An 8,756-nucleotide genomic window follows, 5' to 3' on the forward strand; every position below is an offset into this window, starting at 1 on the left:
GGTCCATGTCAGCAGATCAAGCATTCTACACTGAGATACGCTACTGGTTGAAGTCCACCATCAGGCAAGACAAGCCATACCTAGAATGTCTTTCAATTCCAACCGAGATGAATCACACTGCCTCTTCTAGGATTGACAGGATGCATATGATCATTGGTTTATCGCCCTGAGGTAAGGTTCCATTTCAGAAACAACCTTCATCTCCTTTGCTGGTAGGGTTGACATGAGGTGGCAGCAATAGTTGGATCAGTTTGATGACTGGATGGCCATGTTAGGCCCATGCTCAGACCTGACCTCTGTCTTATGGCCATTTTGTTCCAGTACACATGGTGCTGGCATTAGGAGCGTTGAGGGTGGCTGACATCAACTGAATGATTCATTCTGCCTGACTGGTTGTGGAGTTTTTCATTTATGGTAGGCACTTTTTGTTTGCTTAGTTAACATGAGATATGAAAATGTTCTCATTTTGTTCCTGCTTCTGTAGATTCATCTCTGTGCTTCTTTCCCAACATTCCTTATCCAAAATCTCCCAATCCCTTTTTCAGGCTCTTGACACACAAGACAAAACTTTTACTGCTGGATTTCAGTTTGCATATGTCCTTACTTAGGTCCACTTTTCATCCCACACCAAGGGCATTACCAAGCACATCTTCTAAGCTTTGAATTTGGGGAGCAATTTTTGCAACTCTGCATTTCTAGATTACCTCTTAGTGGGCCTTTTTGTCAACAGCTGTCCATTTTTACACTGCACTCATATTGAACAGGCATATCTATGACTCAGAAATTACCTTGTGTTTCTTCTGTCATTCTGTCACATGACAGAGTGAAAAATAAAAAACCAATACAACACTTCCCTGCAATGTGGCCACAGTTATGAATTGAGGGTGAGTGCTGCTGTAACAGCAGTGAATGGAGCAGAGGTCTGGAGCCTCTGGCTGTGCTACATGTTCATGATTCTGGCACTGCTCATTAGTACCAGTCATCTTTTGTGAATTGTTCCTGTGTTTACTTGACCTTACTACTTGATGATAATCTGGATTATGATAAACAATTATAGTCACTTGTCCATTTGACATCCACAGCCAGGTATTGCATCTGTGTCGGGAGCCTGTACCACCAAGAAGCTATTTCACATAGACATCCTTTCTCTACATTGGTGTGATTTTAATTAAGAACACATGGAGTGTGTATTGTGATTCTCTTCAAGTCTACATAGTACCTTTCCCCACACCAATACCTCCATGGCCATCAGGTCTTCCAGGTAATATAAACCAGGAGCAGGTTTACTTTCATTCCTCCGTGGTCTTGCTTGCAGGGCCCTTTTCATCCCGAGGCCTATCTAAAATTAGTAGCAGGTTATGTCACCTAATACGAGCATTAGGGCAATATTTTCAAATATTCTATATACCTTGAGTCAGAGGAGACTGGACTTGGACTTTTTAATAATGCCAAGACTGTTTAATTTTGGTGACTATTAGAGATGGACTAAATGGATTTTGCATAATGAGATGGACATGATTCTATTGGGAGCCAGGGTGGAATGTTATAGCTTAGATTTTGTGTCCCCCAAATTCTCATGTGTGTGGAAGGTGACTGAATCATGGGGTGCTATACTCATCAGTGCGTGTGTTCAGTTCCTGAATGTGCTGTTAGGTGGTGAGATGGAGATGGGCCACTGAAAGCACAAACTACAAGGGTGTATCCTTGTCTCTTGCTCATCTCTCCTCTTTATTTCTTAGCTGCCATGGGTTGAGCATGCCCTCTACCATCCTGTTTCTGCCTGGGAACCAGCTGTTGATGGACTAAAGCCATAGGTCAAAATAAAGCTCTCCTACTTTACATTTGTGGTGTCAGGTGTTTTGCCCCAGAGATGAAAAAGTGACTAAGACGCTATTTAACTTACTGTAGGATATTTCTTTCTCTAATCTTCCAAGAAAAACCCCAAATGAATATTAGTACCATTTCCTGAGCCACTATATTAAATCTCATATGAATGGAGAGTGTTCCCATACTGATGAACTCTCCCTTACTCAACTGTAAGTTCTGCCCTCATTCTTGGCTCAGCATACTTAAAATACCCTCCTATGACACTCTCAAAGCTTCCACCAGTGTAAATTTTCTAGGTCTTAACAGAATTTTGGGAATATAATTTTCTTTTTCCTTTGCAGACCAAACATACTATCAGCCAGATTATATTATAACATGATTATTAATATTTTCCACTTGCCCAGCAGAAGTAGGAGTGGCTGTAGAACTAGAAAGAAGATTTATGTTACCTTACAGACATCAGGGAGCACTGGGCCACTTCTGCAGGCCTTTAGAGTTCAGGGGGATCTGCAGTGTAAAAGTTTTAAAATTATTGGTCTAAAAGATCCATCTCAAGTCTCAGGCCACTCCTTTCCAATCAGGGCTCTGACCCTGGCATTGAAGACTTAATTAAGGTTGAGAATTTCACTTTCTCTGGAACTTTGCTAATCTTATAATTAAGACTTGTGCTTGATCCTTACTTCCCTCTTCCCCCAGGAGATCAGGAGATCAGTGCCTCTTTATATGCTGCCAAGGGAGTCCTCTGATTTTCATACTTAGCCTTCAATTAGTGATTAATTATCCTTAGCCTTTTCTTGTCTTCCTCCACTGCATCAGTGCTACTCAGCAAGCCACTGGACTCCGTTGTTCTTGTAATTAGTGCTTTCTCAGAACCCCTCTTCTACTTAAACTCCTGCACCTGCCAGTGCATTTTCTTCCAGTAGTGTCCTATCCCAAGACATCATTTGCAAAATGTTTTGACAGTTGTGTTGCTATAACATGATTGCAGTTTTGTAGTTTTCAGTGAGCCATCTATTTGAGGTGGGGTCCTTTGTGTTGGCTGGTTAACAGGTGACTTGGTTTCAAAATTGTGATTTAGTTCAGTTTTTCTTTCTCAGATCACTCCTGGCAACAACTCTCTTAGAACTTGTTCTCAGGGAAATGGACTGTGAGATGGAGATCTCAATGTAGGACATTATGAATGAGTGTCTTCTGGATTAATACTTTTTGGGGAGTAGAAGAGGTTGTTGAACTGTGATGCACTGTCCATGAGAGCCTCATACAATTCTGTGGGAAGTCCTGGAGCTGGGATGATTCCTTAGCATTTCCCTGCCTGATAATCCCAACTTGTTAGTCACTGGTTGTGGGGTATCTGGGGATGAATTTAGAAAACTCAGCTCTCCTTTGCAAAAGAGTTTCAGAGAGAGAGACTCAACTTAAATCTGTCATCCATTAATACCCAGCAGCTGGAAAAATGCCTACCTAAGCCCAGATGGAGGATCTGAGCAGCACTTCACAGTATCTATTAAAGTTCCTGCATCTTAACAATAACCCAGTAAAAATATAAGGGAAAGACAACATCAAATGTGTTCACACTGAACCTACTGAGAAACTTAAAGGCTTATTTGAAAAACAACATTCTTTATTGAGAAATAATATGCTAATGAAAGAACAAATATATAAGTGAAATACTCATTTCTGAATAAGAAGACATAATAGTAAATGTGCCATTTTGCCATTAAGTTCATTGGTACATTTAAATCAAACAATACAGTTACATTTATCACTGGGATCTTGTACCTTTACATGATATATCTTGGTTCTTTTTTTTTTCTCCATACCCCTGCCCTCTCTTCACCACCTTCACTCCTCCCTATTTACAAAGACTTTGTTTCTATTTTTTCCACATTTTTTTCTTTTTCCTTTCCCCTCTCCTTCCACTTCCTCTTTAGCCTGGATAAAGATGTGGTTTTTCTATAAAATGGAGCACTGCTCAGCCATAAGGAAGGAGAAACTAGAAACATTTATAGCTAAATGGATGCACATTGAGGCTATACTCTTAAGTGAAATAAATAGGACACACTTGAGTAAATACAGAATGTCCAGTTTTTTTTCCAATTAATAGAATAGAATATCCCAAGACAGGCTCAATTATGTATAAGATTCTATATAAGATAAAAAATGGTTCTTAAAATCACTGGGGAAAGGAGGGTTATTAATAAGTTTTTAAAAAATAGCTAGTTGTCTCATACAAATATTAAATTGTTTACCACACATTTACCAAATCAAGTTCCACATGAATTTAATATTTAAGTGCAAAAATATCAATAAAAATACTAGAAGAAAACATGGGTGTTTTTTAAAAAATCATTTTTTGTTAGACAAAACTAGTTATTTATTTTGTATGGTGCCAATTTTAAATAGTTTTATTGAAGACATTGCATTTCCATTTATAATACAGTGCTTATAAAGTGCAATGTTATCTTTTCCCTGTGCACACGTTCCTTGTTCTAGTATTGAGGATGTCTGGTGCTTTACTATAGCAGTTAAACTTTAACAACTACCACAGAATTTGCTACAAATTTAGGTCCTTCAGTATTTTATTGTGTGGAACAATGCTAAATCTATACTTGGGGGTTGGCTTAATCTACCTCTTCAATGGGGGGCCTTGAGGAATCACCACCAGAAGGAGGAGCTCCCCCACCAGGGAAGCCCCCAGGCCTTCCTCCAGTCATGCCATCTGCACTCTGGTACAGCTTAGTAATGATGGGATTGCAGACTTTCTCCAGATCCTTCTGCCGATGTTCAAATTCTTCCTTTTTTGCAGTCTGATTCTTATCCAGCCAGTTGATGATTTCATTACACTTATCAAGAATCTTCTGGGGCCAGGAATTTGGCTCAGCAGTTCGGTGGCCTGCCTTGAAAGCACAAGGACCTGAGTTCCATCCCTGGTACCTAAAAAAAGAATCTTCTGTTTATCTTCATCATTGGTCTTGCCCTGAAGTTTCTCATTTTCAACAGTTGCTTTCATATTGAAAGCATAGGACGCCAGTGAATTCTTGGAGGAAACCTTATCTCTCTGCTTCTTATCTTCAGCTTTGTACTTCTCTGCTTCCTGGACCATACGCTCTATGTCCTCCTTGCTCAAATGGCCCTTGTCATTAGTGATGGTCATCTTGTTCTCTTTCCCTGTACTCTTGTCAATAGCAGAGACACTGAGGATGTCATTGGCATTAATATCAAAGGTGACCTGAATCTGAGGAACACCACAAGGTGCGAGAGGTATGAGTGAGTTCAAACTTGCCAAGCAGGTTGTTATGCTTAGTCATGGCACGCTCACCTTCATGTACCAGAATAAGCACACCAGGCTGGTTGTCTGAGTAGGTAGTGAAGGTCTCTGTCTGCTTGGTAGGAATGGTATTATTGCATTTGATGAAGACTGTCATGACTCCACCCATAGTTTCAATACCAACGGAGAGGTGTCACATCGAAGAGCATCAAATCCTGAACATTTCCAGACTTGTCTCCACAGAGAATGGCTGCCTGAACAGCGGCACCATAAGCAACTGCTTCACTAGGATTGATGCTCTTATTCAATTCTTTTTCATTGAAGAAATTTTGTAGAAGCTTCTGGATCTTAGGGTTATGGGTAAAACCACCCACCAGGACAATGTCATGGATTGGTGACTTGTCCAGCTTGGCATTTTGAAGGGCCTTCTCCACAGGGTCCAGAGTGCCACAGAACAGGTCAGCATTCAACTCTTCAAATTGAGCATGGATAATGGAGGTGTAGAAGCCGATTCCTTCATAGAGGGAATTAATCTCAACACTGCCTTGGGTGCTGGAAGAGAGGGTTCTCTGAGCTCGTTCACATGCAGTATGGAGACAGCAGACAGCTCTCTTTTTCTCAGTTATGTCTTTCTTATTCTTGCACTTGAACTATGCAATAAAATGGTTGACTATTCAGTTGTCCAAATCTTCTCCACCTGAGTGGGTGTCTCCAGCTGTACATTTCACCTCAAAGATTCCATCTTCAGTAGCAAGGACTGACACATCAAAAGTACCACCTCCTAAATCAAACACCAGCACATTTCTTTCAGCTCCAACCTTTTTGTCTAAGCCATAAGCAATAGCAGCAGATGTTGGCTTGTTGATAATTCTAAGTACATTAAGACCAGCAATGGTTCCAGCATCTTTGGTTGCTTGATGCTGAGAGCCACTAAAGTAAGCTGGCACAGTGACCACAGCATTGGCAAGTCTTCCCAAGATAAGCTTCTGCAAGATAAGCTTCTGCAATTTCCTTCATCTTTGTCGGCACCATAGAAGATACTTCCTCTGGATAGAGGCTCTATGTCTCTCCTTTGTATTCAACTTGGACCTTGGGTCTGCCTGCATTGTTCACCACCATGATGGGCTAATTCTTCATATCAGTCTGGACAACAGAATCATCAAATCTATATCCAAAAAGATGATTGGCATAAAAAACTGTGATGGTGGGGTTCATTGCAACTTGATTTTTGGTAGAATCTCCAATCAGTCATTTGGTGTTGGTGAAAGCGACATAACTTGAAGTGCTTCTGTTTCCCTGATCATTGGCGATTATCTTCACTTTCCCATGCTGGAAGACACCCACAGAGGAGCAGGTGGTACCACTATCAATGCCAACTGCAGGTATCTTTGACGTGATTGCTTGCGTGTAGGCCCAGGTCTGTTGGTGAAGAGATCACACACCAAAAAATCACCAAAGCTGCCAGCATGTTCAATGGACAAAATATTTAGAGCAGAGAAAATACAGACTATATTCAAGAAAAAATAAATTAATTAAAAATTTTATTGGCAAATGAATAATTAGAAGCAAATGAAAACTAGAAGTAAAATATTTATAAGGATAGGTCTATTATTATTCTTATGGTATTAAAAATGCATGATTTAAGAAAATGAACAATAGTATAATAGAAAAATATATAAAAGATATGAGTAGATAATTCACAAAAGCAGAAAAATAAATTCAATAAATATATTGAAATATTTTTTACTAGAAATTAAGTACACATTATTAAATGCAAAAATAATAATTTATCAATCATCAAATTGGGTAAAATTTAAAAAAAATTGTAATATCTACAGTTGTCCTGGATGAGGGAAGTTTACATGCTTATATCCAGAGACTTTAAACTGGTAAATTTACAGGAATGTGACACCTGAATGGAAAATAATTTTGCTATCTAAATACCAAAGCTTCACTCACATTCTTTATCCAAGTGGTTCCATGTCTGGGAACAAGCCCTAAAAAATTAATCACTGATATATCCAAAGATTTACATACAATTACGTTCATTATACAATTGTTTCTAATGCCAAATGTTGGAAACAACCTAAGCCTAATAATAGGCACCCAGTGAATGAAGAATAACATGTAGATCATGAAATATGACTTGCTTTAAATATGATGTTTTAGAACAATATTTAGTGACAAAATAGGTGCACAGAATATTAAGTGAATTTAGAAAACAGTAAAAAAAAGGTAAAAATGAACCCTCCTCTCCTTTTTATTTGTTAATGAATAGGAGGAAGAAAAACACTGTGAAGTATGTATTCCTAAATATTGATAGTGATAATTCCTAGATGGCCAGATCTTGTATAAATTTGATATTTTTCTTTTTGTTTTTATTTACTTGTGACAATGTTCTCTTAATCAAGTTGTGATGAGTACACTAAAAATAAATAAAAAAGCTATTTGCAAAGTTTTCCCTTATTCCACCATGGTGTTATTCTGATGACTTTAGAGGGATTAAACTGAAAATTTAAAAAGCTATGGAATAAGGTTGGTCCTACAGTTATCTCATCATAAACTTGGATATTTGAAGATGTAAAAATATTTAAAGGAATAAATTCTAAAACAGGGAAGCATAAAGAATGCATAGCATTAAAAGATGAAAGATAAAAAGAAGAAAAAGGAAAGGAAAAAATTTGCAGAAACCAAAATTTTAAAGCCTAAAGTGAACTAAGATTTTTTCATTGAATTTATTGATACTTTTCAGGTATACAGTACTGTTCCATTCATCATTGGGCTCTTGTACCTTTACATGACTTATCTTGGCTCTCATTTTTTCTCCATTCCCAAACCCTCCTTTCAGCCCCTCCACCCTTCCCTATTTACAAAGACTTTATTTTCATTTTTTCCTTTTCTCGTATTTTTTCTTTTCCCTTATTTCATTTCCCCTACCCTTCCCACTTCCCCTACAACTTTAGCAGTTTTCTTCCTATTTAACATTATCAATTTATACAATTTGGATCTTATTTACACTTTTAGTTTTTCACACCAGAGAAACTATTCAGTGTTTACACATGTGTGTCTATTCCACTTAAGAGTATGGCCATTTTCCTATAAATGACTCTAGTTTTTCATGCTTTATGGATGAATAGTACTCCATTTTATAGAAAAAAGCACATCTTTATCCAGTCTCCAATTGATGGGCAATTGGGCTGTTTACAAGTTTTAACTATTACAAAATGTTCTGCTTTAAACATGGGTGCATATATATCACTGTGGTATGATTCTTTTAATTCTTTTGGGAAAATACCCAGCAGAGAGGTAGCTGGGTCAAATGGAACCTCTAATCCTAGTTGTTTGAGGTATCTCCATATTGATTTCCATCGTAGTTGCACCAGTCTGCACTCCCACCAACAATGGAGAAGGGTTCCTTTTTTCTCCATACCCCAGCCAGCATTTGTTATTGGTTGATTTCTTGATAGCAGCCATTCTTTGTGGGTGAGGTAGAATCTCAGTGTTGTTTTCATCTGCATCTCTCGAATGACCAGTGATGTGGAACATTTTCTCATATATTTACTTGCTGCTTTTACTTCTTTGTCTGAGAAATGTCTGTTCATTTCAAATGCCCACTTTTGCATCGGGTCTTTACATTTGGGGGGGGCTAAGTGTTTTGAGT

At 38.3% G+C, this 8,756-nt stretch overlaps 1 pseudogene; it reads right to left on the reverse strand.

Moving 5' to 3' along the window:
* Positions 1 to 4,448: 4,448 nt before the first annotated feature.
* Positions 4,449 to 6,325, reverse strand: LOC104852263 (annotated as a pseudogene).
* Between the last annotated feature and the right edge of the window lie 2,431 nt (positions 6,326 to 8,756).

This window comes from Fukomys damarensis, unplaced genomic scaffold (assembly GCF_012274545.1).
Source record: "Fukomys damarensis isolate Sample0158 unplaced genomic scaffold, DMR_v1.0_HiC HiC_scaffold_2, whole genome shotgun sequence".
NCBI lineage: Eukaryota > Metazoa > Chordata > Mammalia > Rodentia > Bathyergidae > Fukomys > Fukomys damarensis.